Source organism: Erithacus rubecula, assembly GCF_903797595.1.
Source record: "Erithacus rubecula genome assembly, chromosome: 9".
Lineage (NCBI taxonomy): Eukaryota > Metazoa > Chordata > Aves > Passeriformes > Muscicapidae > Erithacus > Erithacus rubecula.
The window spans coordinates 14,096,989-14,113,733 of NC_136660.1; positions in this window are offsets into that span (position 1 = coordinate 14,096,989).

Sequence of the window (16,745 nt, forward strand, 5' to 3'; positions counted from 1 at the left end):
GGCAGAACAGTGCCAGACAGAAATGTCCTCCTCTTAGCTTGCAACCCGACACTTGAAATCGCATTCCCCAAATTTCCCTGTTTTAATGGAAAGTCAGAACCTAGTGTCGTCATGTCAGAGCAAAAATGAGCAATGCCTCTAACAAATCCAAAGCAGCAGCTCTGCATTTCAATTACTCTTTTATGCCCAATTGGCCACATTTAATCTTGTGAAGAACTCCAAGCAGATATTTGCTTCAGTGCAATTACAGCCACATACAGAACATTGGCAAATGCAAACAATATAGAATTTCCACTTGACGGCAGATTAATTTGGTGTGATGTTTTCCCTCGAGAAGTCTTAAAGGCTCTCAGTTCTGAAAGTACCCTGCAGTTTGTATTTATAGCACCATGGATGTTGAATAGAAAGAGGGAAGCATAAACTTCTGAACTGAAGTTTCTTTCACCTCCATACATTAAAAATATTAACTGAGTATAGCACACCTTTGCTGCATTTCTCATAATGCAATATGGAAACATTATTTCCCTGCAGAGTCTATAGAGGAATTCAGGTGGTGTTTCCACTTTCATAAACATATTAAATAAAGCATTGCAATTCTACAGACTAATTTCCTCTCAGGGAACAGAGGCACAGGCCTTTCCTCCAGAAAGGGTCCCATCCTTTGAGACTGGAGTAAGCAGTCAGAAGCGAGGTCATAGCTAATGATGGAAAAAATCAGTGAGGTTATAGTTTTCACAGGCCTCTTATTGCCTGCCACAGCAAGGAGATTAGATTTCAGTAAGCATGGTGACTGAACCACTCCTGGCACTTGGGTCTTTTCCACCTTGGTCTGTCTGGGGATTCTTTTTTATTGCAGACCATGTTGAAGCTGTTTTGTGAGTGGTATTTTTAGTTGCCTTACTAACCACTCCCTTCAAGCCTCTATAACTCAACCCATGCCAATCCCTATATTAAAGTATAGGGGGTGTATGAAACACAGCAGTCCAAAATCTCCATGCATTGAGCCCATCAGGACAGGTCATAATTTCCAATGAATTGCACCTCTGGGAATATATGTGGCACAGGGAAGAACTTAAAGTGAACAACTTGTGAGCTGAGGCCTGTTGGTCCTTGTGTGACTATTTTAGCCAGCCTTGTAGGCCATAGATTTCCCTGCCATCCATGACTGGGATCAATATATCTGTGTGGAGGTGCAGCATGCCAACTAAGCTAGGACACTGGCAGAGCAGGCTTTCTGGCACTTGTCACCATTACAGGTGTATAGAAGAAACTTCCTCTTCAACATAGGAAAAAACCCAACTAAATAAAGAGGTAAAAAACACTCAAAAAGACCCGAAGAGAATAATCCAGTCCCCAAGACAAAAAAATTTCCTTTTTTGAGAAGTGCCTATTTTGAGTGCTTTGCATGGCTGTGAAGTACAGACATTGAGAGGCAGGTTCCCCATCTCCTTCCAGGTTCTCCACCCTTCAGGAGACAATGTTCCTGAACCCACCATTAGCTACACTCTCTGAGGGCTGCAGCACCATGGAGTGGCCTGGAAGGGGCACAGAGGCAGGCTCCATATTGATGACAATTAAGTCCTAACTTCTGACCCACACATGCTGCATACTGAGACTTATTGCACCTGTGCTTAGTTAAACAAAAGCCTCTTAAAATTGCAGCTGAAATCAAGGCAGAAAGAAAACAATATTGAGGGTGGTTCCAGATATACCTTGTGGTATAATTTCAAGATCCATTTCAGCCAGAGAAATGAGGAATCACTTCCTTCCCCCACAGCCACCCTTGCTCACATGAGGTGTTTAGGCATGGCTGCAGCTGTACATTTCAGTGCTGCCAAGGCAGCTGAAAGGAGCCTCACTCAACCCTGCAGGTTTGTTGCCTCTGTGGCACTTGCCCAGTGCCCTGATTAAACATTTCCTGCCCAAGCCACATCAGGTGAGGCCACAGGCAGGGGGGAAGCAGTTGGAAGAGCAGAGATGTTAATGGGCAGTGGCAGTGACAGCACTACCATTTCCATGGGCACCCTGACCTGGTGCAGAGTAAACGCTCAGGTTTATTTATGAACACCTGTCCATTATGTCCTCATGAAGGAGAAACCTTGAGCACTGTGATGGAGCTGGTATACCTCCCTCACAAAAACCCTGCCAGGAAGGATGAGCACCTTGGCTCCTTTTGCAGACAAGGCACCTGAAGTTTGCCTGAGCTGCAGCAGGATGTCTGGGGAAAAGCACAAGAGGATTGCTCTCCAGCCTCCAGAACTGGCACAAAAGCACAAGAGGAGTTTTCTCACATGAGATATCTTGCCTTCACTAGCTTTTCCTCTCAGACTTTCAGCAGTGATACAGACAATATTGCCATGGGCATGTCTGCACTGTGTTATTTATCCTTTGGATTTGCACTTAGGGTTTTATTTGTAAAAGGAAAACGAGACCATAAATCTGCTGTGCAAGGAGCCAAGGGAAGTGAGGACAGATATTTTCAACAAGTTGCATGCAAAGAGATGGTGCCAAGGACAGGTTTCCCATGGAAAGAAATACCAGCCAAGATATTATCCAGGTACTCACTGTGTGTAGTGGCAACAGCTAAGAGTGTCAGTCTTTTTCTTGCAGGTGCATTAATTCATTCCTCCTTGCACAGGTAGCTTTGGAGTCACTGCTCTCCTATGGGAGCATCTTCATCCATAGCTTTTGCTTCCAGCACAACCAGGACCACTCTTCAGGTACAGCACCCTAAATAACCCCCATGCCTGTAAGAAGAGGTGGAGGGAAGCAGTCTCGGGCAGACCCTGACTCTGCATTACTCTGTCTTGTTCCTAGTTAGCCCATGACTCCCATTCTGCTTTGGCCCTCCCAAGCCCAGGCAACATTCGCCTGCATAGCCCTGATGCCTAGACCAGATCTGCCCAGCTCCTGCCAGCCCCACCAGAATTGCAAAGCACTGTCAAGCCCTCGTGCCAGACCTGATCCTCCTCCCATTGTCTTTTGTCCTGTATTTTTCTGATAACAAGGCTATGTGTTAGTGTGGAAAGGGGCTTCAAAACAGCCTGTGCTTTGCAAATTTACTTCATAGTCTAAGGTTCAAATAGTATGTGCAGCTCCTGAAGCCAAGTTAAACAGGAATCTAGGGCCTATGGGACTTTCAACATTTAAGTTTTCTTTAGTCTACAATTATTTTGCTTAGAAACTAGACCCTTGATCTGTTGCAGGAGGCTGCAGTTTAATAAAGTCAAACTGTTTGCTCTTTGCAATGTAGTATTTGCAGTAAAAGTATCATTGAGTTACACTGCTCCCCCTCACCACTGCCTCCTGGAACCTCAACTGTTTATATACAGAAAGCACTCTCAGGAAGCACTCCTAAAAATACCCAGCAATGTTAGCTGAGGATCTGGCTCTGTCTCTCCTCTGCCTGCTTCTGCCTCCATAACATCCTTCCATCATCTTGATGCTCAACAATCCCAGCTGTTCAAGCAAACTTTTCCCTGCTTCATTCTCTAAAAATTTTCCTTTCTCTTCCTCCTTTGCCAGTAGCTACTCTCCACCCTGCCATAGAGCAGCTTCTGTGATATTGCCATATCATGTCTTATCTAGTTTTCTCATTTAATTACTAAATGAAAGTGAAGTCCATGACAACTACCCCAAGTCACTGAGCTCTGCCTACATTTCAGACAAAAAGGTAGCAAGTAAGAGTGATAATAGTACCCGAAACAGAGTAACATCTTTTGCTTTACTTTGTAAAGGAGCATCTGAATACTGCAAAACAAGATGCAGTATTCTCCAGAGATTAACTTTTGAAACCACTCTCAGGGAAATTACTCTGAAGACAAAGGCAATATCCCAATGGAAATACCATTGCAAATAAAAAGATTTTCACAATAGTACAAATAGAAAATCTGCACAAGCAAGTCCAGCCAGCTGATAAAAACATCAAATTCAAAAGCAAGACTGGGATTCAGCTCACACTTCTAATCTGGCTGTTGCTCAAGATGTGGGCAGAGCCTCCCCTCACACAAAATGTTACTTATCAAGGACTAGGGCCCCCCAATTGCTGCAGACTGGTCCTCCTTGTTGCCAGTCATCTTCATGACCACAAAGAGCTTCCAGTACATTGAGTAGACATCCAGCACAGACCAAGTTCATAGTTACACAAAGGATCTTTGATGCTTCTGTCTTCACATCAGCCATTGAGTTGAATGTTTCTCTTCTGTAGATGTTCAGCAGACAGACACTAAAAATGAAAGCTCAATAATTCTGATGTTGTAATAGATAAGATCTAGTGTGGCTATTCCCAGTGTAAAACACTTCTGGCAGTTGCTGTTCTACAAACCCCTTCCTATGAAACAAAACATCTAATTCCTCCTAATTCAATAACAATTATAATTCATCAATTAATCTAATATTAAATATCAAAAATGAAATATTCACAAACACTTACAACCAAAATGATCCATCAAAGCTCTTAAGATTGCTTTTGAAAGATCAACAGCTCTTCAACAAAAATTCCCAAGAAGCACAGAACTGTAAGAAGTGAGACACTGAAAATTTTTGCATCAACATCATTTAGATTGCTTACAATGAGTAAATAAATAAATCAGCTCTTTACTAAAACCCCACCCACCACTGGAAAACCATCAGCCATGAAGAGTAAGCAAGGAATTATTTGCTCAGCTCTGGCAACAATTGGCTGTTACTAGAGTTATTCTGACACATTGTTTTCAAGAACATCTGTTTCCACTCCAACTCCTCTAACTTTCAGATGTGAAAAACAAAAGCTCATTTTCAAGCCATGTCTCCCATCTTCAGTTGGCAACAGTTGTATGATTATGAAGTTATTGTTGTGTTGGATGATCTGTTTGTCAGTTTATATTTTCCTATCATACCTATTTTTAGCTATTCATTAGTATTACTTGGAGCCTCTCCTATAAATCTTAAACATTTATAGCACATCTCGACAATTCATCAAATGGAGCCAACCTCCAAGGAAAGGAAACCCAAACCACTTCCCTTGCTCAGCTGAATGAGATTCAGATCCTTGTCTTTTAAACTTGAAACTCAACATTTTCCCATCTGCTCTTTATACACAACAGCCCTTTTGCTCTGCATCAGTGTTTTATTCTCCATTCATAACTTTTTACTTCCCTCCAGAGGTTTCCTGATGCTTTTAGTCTGCTGGACTCATAGAAGACTTGGATTTTGGAGGTTTTCTCCCCCCACACTCCATTGAAGGGGAAAAATAATCATTCAGCAATGAATGGCCACTTTTCATTGCTCATTCACAAGAGAGACACAGCAGGATCCCAGGGCTGGACTCAAAGACAATTTTCTTTGCTATTCTCACTAGCAGGAGAAACACTTTATCAGAGACTATTCAAACTAAGAAAATCTTGAGAATTAAATTTACTTTTTGTTCTATTCATTGACTTGCATTTCCAATCCTCTGTGTGTGTACATGTGACTATCAAAAAGCTGCACAATTTTTGTGGCTGTGGCCATGCTTGGAGGTACCAGTAAATGTGACTTGCCTAGATCACCCATGCAGAGAACATTTCTGAGGGGTTCAATCTATAATGGCCAACAACAAGAAAATTTAAAGAAATAATATCCAGAAGATGTTCCCTAGCCAAGGGTTTTGCAGAAGGAAAAATCTACACTGGTGAAGACCCAGCCTCTTCAGCCAGGCAGCACTTCAGCCAGCCCAGCTCCTGGATCCTGAGACCAAATACCATCACATGCCAGGGAGACTGCTCTCCTCCTCCTCAGTTGTCCTAAAGAAGACCCAGCCTCACACACTCTGCAAGGTGAAGGCTAAGCAACACCTTTGTCAGATGCAACTGCTAATTGTCTGCATGTAATTAGCCAATACCTGACTACAATACATAACAGATTAAAAATCAGTGACCATCTTTTTAAATTCCTACATATTTGAATTAATCAAAGGAGACATAACAAGAAATTAAAAGTGTACCAAGGAAAACAATTCTGGCATGCATGTTAGTATCAGAGTGCTTTTAATTTAAACACCTCTGATTAGGCAGAAGAGAAGGATATGGCTCTTCAGGGAGACAGGGAGTGCTTGGGAGAAGTCAGCAACACAAAGGAGTATCTAGACTTTTTCAACCAAGATTGTTTTCTTTCAATTCACACCATTCTTCAATTCACATGATGTCTTTTCCTACTGACAATTTTTTGGAAGAAAAGAAAATTAGTTTATACTCCATTATAGCTCCATGTGGTGACATTCTGGTTTTACCATCACTATTAACCTCCAGCAAGTCCTCTGGTTTCTGATCCAGCCTGCTTCACACCAGCCATATGTCAACTTCACAGCATCTCTGCTATCCCACTTCCTTTTGGTCAGTTGTCAAGTACCAAAGCCATAGCAGAATGACTGGCCAGCCATCCAAAAGCATTTTAACAGACAAATACTAATACATCTTTCTCAGACTGCTCATTCAGTAATCCCAATGCTCAGAAATGCTTGCCTGCCAATAAGGGTACTGGTCTGCTAAAGAATTAAAAAAATAATTTTGGGCTGCTTGGAAAAAAAATCATAAAAAATCTACATATTCTAGTAGTTTTCCCATGTAATACAGCTTCTGGAACTCTGTGATTATACTAGGAGAACACTACACCACAGAATATCAACTTACAATGTAGAACTTACATTTTGAAAAGAAAAAAGAAAACTGTGCAGACACAATGTTTGAGATGAGAGATTACAGCAGCAAACCCAAGCAAGTCAAAGAAAGCACATATCAGCATCCCCTCCCCACTCAAACCACTCTTCCCATGAAAAGAAATATGCCAAATCCTTTACAATTCATTCAAATTAAAACAACAAGATTAAATATTGAATATTGACGTAAACTACAATGTTCAAATCCTATCAAATCCTATCCAGATTTCACTTAGCACTAGACATTTACAGCTCTGCATTCTTAAAAAAATTATTATGGTAATAGCAGTCTAAGATCCAGAATCACAGCTGGACTCAGACACATGCAAATGACCCCTGCATCTACCTAAGCAAGAGCTGTATTTCTGCCAGCCCCAGATGTTTAGAACACTTGTATCACATACATATACACCCTTTCCCATTGTGAGAATGACTTTTTAAAACATGGGATTTTATTATTTGTTTTAAAGTTCATTGTTTTCATTATTTTCTTGACAAGGGTAATAAACTTAGATTCCTCCTCCTCTTCCCTGTCAAGGAAAGCTGAGATTCTTTGGTAAATTTAGGAGCATGTACCATGTCACAAGACATGGAAAAAAAGCTACATGAGTAGAGTCCTGCCACCTGGCACACTGTGTCCTAGGGCTAAAGCAGCTGGGAGCATATGCTGTTTCATTGACTTGGCTATGCATTTTAATGAGCAGTGCAAGGGAAGGATGTATACATACATATATATTACAGCATCATCAACATCCATGACATCGGGACATTTAAGAAATCTTTTCTTTCACCAGTGCCTTCAGTCCCTACTCAGCCAGCTCTGGGAAGGAGCAATCCTCTGTGAGCTGTTGGTCACACTGACTTCCCTACTCAAACCAAGATGATTCCCACCAGAAAGTGGAAATTTGACCAGGCCCTGTGTTATCACATACAAACTGATGGAACAAATCTGTGTTTCAGTTTGGAGGGGATTGTTTCCTAACAAAGCCATAGCAAATTGATTTTTTTTAACATATGGAAAGACTGTACAATAATATGATTTATTCAAGGCTTTAGTCTTCCGAAGGCAGATTATGCTACATTAGCCCATAAGATGCATGAATTGCCCAGTTTTGGAGTTATCCTTTAGCAGTGCTGTTTATACACACCCACATGAGTGTTCAGCTGCAAAAGCAGAGAGAAGGTTTCATGTCACTAAAAAGGAAAGGTTGTAAGATGAACCACTGCATAGTCCAAAGGAACTCATCTGTAACAATAAAAACATGGTTATTTGGTTTAGTAACTAATGGTATAAATATTCCATAGCATCAGGAAACATAACTCAGAAACCGAAAATACTTGCAGTCACAGTTCACACACACTAGCAGGATGCAAGATCTTGGCCCCCAACACTGCAGAGACCATGAGCTCACAGCAGGAGCAGGCACCCAGTGTGTGCTGAGCCACCCTCCTGTGCCTGCCTCCAGAGCCTCCTCAGGGGCTCCTGCTCTCCCCACGGGCCTCAACACTGAAATGACAGTCACACAAATGCAGCAGGGGCAGGGGAGAGACAGGAGAAGGGGCAGGGCATAGTGGGGGACAGAACCCCTGAGTCACTACCGTCAGCCGCAGCTCATCTTCTCCAAAGGCCTGAATCCCCACCAGAGCACAGAGATACTTTGCCCAGGTTGTTCCTTACAAACATTAATACAGACTTGATGTTTTCACTGTCCTGTCATGGCTGCCCAAAGGATTTAGAGTTCAGGCTGAAGACTTTTAGTAATTTCTGCCACAGCAGCATAGCAGGGCTCTGGAGACACTGATGGTATTTATAGCAGCCTGAAAATTGTACCTCTCCTCACCAGCTGAACCAGTTCCCTGAGCTGACTGCTACAGCTAATTGAGAGAAGACTGTCATGTACCATCAGCTAAATTTACTGCTGGTCCTCACAATCGGGTTGTGCTGACTGCATTGTGACAGCAGTGTCTAAAGGGAGGTCATCTTCATTTCTACATTTTCTCTCTAGAAACATGAGTATATTCTGTATCTGCACTGGTAGGTTTCTATTTATAGGCTTGAATCCTGTGATGTAATCCTCCTTTTTGTTTCCAAGGAAACAATATTTGATGTATTCTACTTTCAAGTTTTTCTTCCTTTAGGTTTTCCCCCCTCCACTGATCTCTTCCTCTCTCTTTAAAGAGACAAGTCAATAGGTAAAACCTGTATTTATCTCTGGCATGCCACGTAGTTCTCTTTCTCTAAAACCAGGCTTATTCATAGCACTGAACATTTCAAGACATTTCAAAAATATGCTTAGCAATAATTTTATGCACTGTTTATACATATTGCTTTTCTGTTAGCAAATGAGCTATAATTGCATTAGGCAGCAACTCAAGTTGATAACTCAGATTTTTCAAAAATGTAGAGTCTGCATCTTAGCCCTAAGTCCTCTTTTCCTGCAAAGACTTTTTAAAAATCATCTCACTGACCATCCAGCCATTTTCCCACAGTTTTACTGCTTAAGTAAGTGTTCCTGATGGCCAGTTCTGTCCCCAGCACTCCCTTTCTGGCAGCAAAGCATCTCCTGATGCCCCTTTCCATGCTCCTTACAGCCACTGGGCTGTGTTCTCAGGTCTTTGGTGGCTTGGAGGTAATTTTCATTCATGTGAAAATGCTCTACATTTATGGTCATTTGAAATAATTGGTTGTCAATTCACTGTTTGTAAGTCAGGAAAATGCAGTGGACTGAATCCATAATTTACAGTGAAATCAGCATTTGTAACAGCTGGAATAAGGTGTGTTGAATGGATACTTACACAAATGCAGGTGCTTTGGTGTCTTACTGGAAAAGCAGTGGGTCAAGCTAATAGCTGGTCACAAAATTTTCAGTGTGTGTTTATGGGTTGAAAAACGTGGGAGTGGCTGGCTGTTTTAACAAGAGACTATTTTAACACTGCAGAACAGCTAAGAGCAGCAATACTCATAAATGTAGTTGATTAATTCTGACTAGGAAACTTACTCTCATTTTTATTACTGCTGCCTTGTGCCTCCATGATATAAAAATAATAAATGAGCCAGTGATATTCTGCTCCAGGGACAGCAAAGTAACAGACAAGATTTTTTTAACAACCACCCACTTCAGAACATAGAAGAGCAGGTAAAATTCCAACCAAAGAAGATGATATGGACCAAGAACACTCAGTAAGAGTTTGTGTGGTGAAGGGGAGAAAAGGTGCTAAAACATGATAGATATAAAGTCAATAAACAATACAAATTTTATGCTGTTAAGGAAATTATCAAAGTAAGCATGGAAATTATTTGTAGTTAGCATCTTGCATTTTGGATCATGTTATGGACTAATACCCATCACTTCCTGTATCAGTTCCAAAGAAGGCCAGGCTCTGTTTAAAGGTATGTGATCTTGGTTCAGAGGCAACAAGTCCTTCCACAACATCTGACTCGCCACAGAAAAGGATGTGCAATGGAAAGACTTACATGACCTAGACCTCTGCCAATATCTCTGGATTCTTTTCAAAAGTTCATCACTGTCTTTCCTCAAATCCCAAAAATATGGGTTTCCCCCACTCTGCAGTCCTACTGGAAGCTGTTCCAGGAAGCCACTTGTTTCCATCTTCCACCTCCAAAGCTTTCATAGTTTTTTTTTTCCCCAGAAGACCACAATTATCAATCTTCCACATCTCCTAATCTGGCCATGATGCAATAGCTTGTCAATGCTCTCTCCTTCCTGATGGTTGCTCAAACTCAAGAACCTTAGTAAAAATCACATTTGACAGGCATGGGAAAAGTAGCAAACTTCAGGTGTTTGTCACTAGGTTTTGTTAGTTTATTTCTGAAATAGAATATTTCTGGTAGCTGAAATGCAGAGCACATTTCATGGTCAGGCAATGCATTGCTTCAGAGATTGTGGCTCTTTAAAAAAAAAAGAGCTTTATCAAGTTTGTTTGCTTCTCAAAGACAATCCTTGGCACTGGACAGGTCCAGTTGGGTCTCAGTAAATCAAAAGCTTATTTGATGTCAGTAAAACTAAGATGTAACTGCTGTTTTGCTCCAGGTTGTCAGAAAGCTTTTCAGTAATCACTTTCAGTCAGAATAGATGCTCAATTGTTCTTTCTTGCTGCAAGGGGGAAAAAAAAGCAGCTTGCTCTTCTTCAATAATTCCCTCATATTTCATTTTTAATCTCTTAAGCAAATTACAAGTGAAGACCTTTGATGTATGCGCCAAACTCATTCATTTCTCAGTACTTGCTGGACTAGAGAGGATCTCCCGTTCTTGTGCATGTGGATGATAATAACAACTTCAAAGCCCCCAGGCATGTGTTAGCTCTCCCTGATTTCCTTTCTAAGTGTGCATTTTGTGGGCCAGCACCAGTTAAGAACCATAAGCAGCTGTACTTGAATGCCATCTATTAAGGCAGCCTTGCTATCTCTTCTCAGTGTAACAACCCTGTTTCTGCTTTGCAGATCTGCTCAGTCTGGATTTTGCATTTTTCCTGAAATGGAGTTCCTAATTTCCAGCATTTATGGTGTTCTCAGCTTAAAATAGTCTGGAACCTGATCAAACTCAGAGCAAAAAATCATTAAAAGGCACTTGCCCTGAGGTGGTTTGGAGCATTCCTGGTGGATTATAAGGCATTGCTTTGCTGTTGTGGGATTTTATGACATGAAGTGATTACTTCTAGAGGGACAGTAGGTCATAGCCATATGGTACCACAGGACCAGATGCTCCAAGTACAGCAGAACAGCTGCACCTGAGCAGTGCCTGGGTAAACTTCCCCCAGGCTTGCTAAGGAAGAATGAAAAGGGGACATATTTCAGACTAGTTAGTGTTAAAGTTGTCATCATTATTTAGTCTGTCCAACTCATTATCAGAACACTTGGAGGCAAAGACCACAGAAGAGTTAGAGAATATAATGTAGTCACATAAATAAGAAAAACCACCACCAGAGACAATTTACATTGGAAGAAAAGAAATAGTTTTGGAAAAGATATAAAACTTCAGGCTTTCAGCCAGGTTTTATCTAAGAAGGTGGAGTGGGAAGAATAAACAGAGTTTCTCTAGGGCAGAAAATGTGTCCCATAAGTGGGGAGCAGAGATTTCACGTAGTTTCCTTTAACAGGTTTGTTATTGACCACAGTCAGTGGAATAGACACCAGACCTGTGGCACCAGCACAGCAATTCTGGTGTTTCCCCATTTGCCCTGCCAGCAAGTCAGAATCCTGTACCAAGTGGACAGCAAACATCAATCTAATTTCTGTCTCCCAGCTTTATTTAAATCAAGATTTGGCACTCTGGATGCCATGAGATTACTCTGACCTGAAACCTGCTCTCAGCATGTCTGGACAATTTTTCTGATCGACCTTTCATACCAAGTATCTACTATTTTTGTTTATTTTTTTAAGTATGCTATGCTTAGGAAATAGGTTGGACCACACATTTCTGGAACCTCTGCAGCAATATGTTTTTAATGATACAGAGAAGTAAAAGAAAAAGAGTTTCTTATCCCCACAAATAGCAAGAGTAGAAACAGACTGGCAGTTTCCCAATTCCTTTGTCAAGAGAATTAGGTGTAATTCTGTTTGTGTTACTGTGGTAAAATAGGGACAAAACCCACTTGATTTTTGGCAATGCCGTTTTCTTTAGAGGTCAGTTTGAACACTGACCAATTGGAGATGTCCCATTTTTGGGCCTAAGGAGTATATCAGGATGCCCTTCACAGCACAGAACGAGGCACTCACTGGGTGCACTCTCTGCAGAGGATTCCTCTCCTTGCAGGGCTTCCTCTTAGCACTGACTGAGCAACAGGGGAGCCAGCATTTTGGGGCCCCAGGCTCTCCCTCTTCCCAGCATTCTTCAGTAAGGGGAGGTTACAAGAAATACCTCATCCTTATTTTCCACATTACTATGCCTTGGGATCTATACTCCATTTCAACACAAATCTCCCAGAACATTTTTTCTGCTGACAGTGAGAGAAAAAGTAGAACAATGAACAAAATGCTTTTCAGAGCCCTGCCCCCAGCCTCACCCCACAAACCCAGAGAGCCTTGTTCAGGACTGGGGTCCTTCCTAACTAACCCCCAGGGAACTTGCTTTGTCCCTGTCTCACATACTATCTTCACAAACACAGCCACTATACTGGGCTATTAGCCCTGTCACAAACCTAGCAAGAGATGCACTGGTCAGTAAATTTGACTCCTATCAGGTCAAATCCAAATTACCCTCTTGACAATACTGCCTAAGAAGCTCATAAAACAATGTGTCTACTTGTTATATGACTTGGACAAACAACATCAACCTTTATCTACAAGAACGTTTGCTTTTTGAATAAAAAAAAAAGAAAACCACAAAACATAAAAAAAGTAACATACCACAAGTCTATAATTTCTGCTGGACCTTTCAGTTTCATCTATTTTCAGACTTTTAGAAATGCTCCTTAATGTGTCAACTTCAAGCATTCAGCCACTGAAATCCTTGCTCTGTGGAGCAAAGCTGCCCCTTTGATTTGATTTGCAGAATGGCCTCACAAGTCAACATAATTCTGATTCCCCTGCTGATAGCAGCAACACAGCCGACGTCTGGCTGAAATGAAGTAATGAACACAACAGACAGCGCTTATTAAAGAATCAAATAAAACTCTGAATACATCAATCAAAAATAAGCATACAACCAATATTTTCTGGCAATGCATAGCTGGGAGATGAAGAGGGAAGCAAAAACCCAGGCTCAAACAGTAGGTTCCTAGGGCAGTAATTGTCATTTTTGTTTTATGGGTCTGCAGTGCTTGTCTCAGCAGAGCCCCAGCCCTGATGGGGGCCATTAAGCAATACTTCAGTATGAAGAGAAATTAAATGAGTAACACCCAGTGAGATACTCCTGCATGCAAGGTTTTGTCAGACAAGTTTTATGTAGTGCTGTATAAACACCAGTTGACTTCAGCAAGAATCAAGGGCATGCAGCATTTTGTGAGGAGGGTGCAGTCATTTAAAGTATTTCTCTCTATCTGCAGTAATCAAAACAAGTTATAGCCAGGCTACAACTATATGTCTAGTTTGAAGACTGCTTGTCTCTGTGAGACAGAACCATCTGGATTTACTTTACAGTTAACTTTAAAATATATATATAAGGTTTCTTAACTTTTGCCAAACAACTGGAAACATAATGGTTTCTGCATGCTGTTAGCATCTCAGTACAGCTGCAAACGTCCATTAGGACAATCTTATATAATTATATACTTATTCTTCCCATGAAATTGTTAAAAACCCAGCTTTTCCAAATAAGAATGTATTTTGTAGTGAAGAGGAAATCTTCCAGTTCACCAGGTTGGAATGGGGGAGGGAAGTCTTCTAAAGCAGAACTTTACTCCAAGTTTTTTTTCTTTAAACTAACATAAAAATTTCCAGGGTCAGATTTTCCCAACTGTACCTCTAGTGTGCTCTGGCCAGAAATCTACAATTCCTTTCCCTTTTCTTTGTGGAACAAGCTCATTCCTTCTAAGATTTCTTTTTCAAGGGGGGGGAAAAAAAGCAGCTCTTTCCTCCCCCCTCCCCTTTTCCCAACTCTTCCCTCTGGATGGGACTTTAGTGGTTGTTCTTCCCACAGTTCCATACTCTTGTTGAACAGAAAGCATCTGGTACCTGGTGCCAGTGGGTGACTGTCCTTGGGAGCTGATCCCCAGCTGCAGTGATCTGCATACAGAACATGAGCAGGCTGGATGCAGGCAAGGCTCCAGGAACAGGGGGTGATCCGTGTGCTCAAAGCACCATCCTCAGTTTGGCCAAGATTTTCAGAAATTACCAATAACACAGCACATATCAGCTTTTAGGAGTCCAAGGAAACAATTCAACTTACCAGAAGGCAGGAGCTTACCTCTTCCAAAATGACAGCCTTCCTGCTGTGCTTTCTGTGTGTCCAGACTCAAAGCACTCCAAGTCATTTGCCACTCTCAAAACATCTCAGCAATTAGGATTTTTTACTTAGCAAAAACAAAACTAATGGAAACAAAAACTGGTAGTCACAAAAATTGTACAATCCTTTACAATGTACTCTAGCATGACTCTGCCTGAGCAGGGAGGTTGCACCAGATGACCCACTGTGGTTCTTCCAATTCTGTGACTTTTACAGGAGTTGAGTGACCTTCTGCACATGTTCTCAGGACCCTACAGAGAGAAAGGAGCAAGGGCTCATATTGTTTTGACAGCCATTCAACCAGAAAAATACTTCTTTTTCAGATGCCTGCCTGAAAATGACAATACCACAAAATGTTGTAATGCTATGGATCTTACCAGAATTACAACCTTGGGCAGAGACAAGCAACAGACTGGCCATCCTTGGGGCACACAGACCTCACAGAGCAGCCTCCTCTCACCAGCACTGCTGCTCTGCTGCATCATCTTACCCATGTTACCCTTACTGGGTCACTGGCAGAGATAAAGATAAAGCAGCTACTGCTAGTTTCTGTTATATGGGGTCTGTATCTCCTCCTCCACAAAGTTTCTCTGTTAATTAATTTACACAACAACCTTACAAGATATCTTAGAAGGCACAGCAGGTTTCTATCATCCAAGCCCTTTCTCATTTTAAGAGTGACTGTCTGAATAATTGGCAGGGAGGAACTTGGCTGCTCTGTAATGCAGAAACTTGGCTAGAGTGATGCTCTTAGCATGAAACAGCAGCAGATCCAATGCCCAGAACTTGAACTGAAACTCTTTGTTATTACTTCACATCTGTACTGCAGCATTAGCCACAGGCCACGGCCAAGTCTGGCCCTGGCCCTTCTGGGATGAACTTTTATCTTTTAAACAGAGAGGGGATGACAAAGGTGATTGAAAGGATTTAATGCAACATTGAAAATAACTGACAGAGTCAGGAATTTCTGTCCCATTGAAAATTAATGGCAACTACTGTAGGACTTGGGTACTTTGGAAAAAAATGATCAGGCAACATGAATCTTTGGTAGGGCACAGACATTTGCAGTGACAGAAGACTGTTTCTGTTTTTGCAAGAAATTAAAAAAGTTTCACAAGAGGTTTCCATTAATAGGTGGCTGCTTTTTTGCAGACAGTGGTGTGACAGTAGAGAGCACTGTGAGGCAGAAAGATAGGCAAGCAGTGCATGCAGGTCTGCTCAGAGAGATAATTCCCAGGATGGTCAATGCAACCAAAGAAAAAGGGTCCAGTGACCAAAGGGCTGCTTCCAGTATCACACACTTTCCCTGACTGCTCTCTCTGCCTCTTTTTTCTGCTCTCAGGCAGAAGGCAAAAGATCTGAAGTATTTCTCTTAAGAAATAGAAATACTCATATGACAGCCGGATATTAGGTCATCAAAGCAACAAAGCTATAGCACCAAAATCTCCTCCTAATGCTGTGGTGCAAGTTGCAGCTCTGAGGCAGGGTTTGCTTCAGAACAAATGCTCAAGCAGAGGATGTTGTGTACCAGCTGCTGATGTGTGGTCCCTGAGCCCTGCATCCCTGTGGCCATGAAGGTCACCATTCACAGCAGCAAAGTACTGGAGGGCAAGAGGCATGGCTCTGAAACCAGGGAACCCAGCTTTGATCTTTGATGAATCTGGCTGTGACTTACCAGAGAAAGTTTTAGGCTTTCTTCAGCAGGAAGTCATGGAGCTCTTTAGGAAAGTAAAGAATTTTTCAAAGATTGAAGGGTGCATCTCTGCCTCTTTTTGGTGAGCTGTGCTCATGTCACCAGGTCTGACCAGGGCTGAGCACCATGTTGCACTCTCAGCAAAGAAAGGCATTTCATAAGTTAAATGGGTACTGAAAGTGTTGGCACTGGAGAAAACTAAAACAAGAAGCAGGCGAAGATGGTTTTCTTGTGGTGCACATGCAAGAGAAAAGGACCCTGTCAGGATGCCACCTCTCCCATTGGCCATTGTGCCAGTGCCAAATCAGTTGTGCACAGCACGACAGGAAACAGCAGTGCAATGCTCCTCACCCACACGCAGCAGTAAACATAGCATCAGCCTTGACAAGGGGACAACATCAAAGATGGTGTTTGTTTTATTATAGTCAACGTGCAGGCATCATGTTATCTTAGTCATACCAAGACTAGATAACTA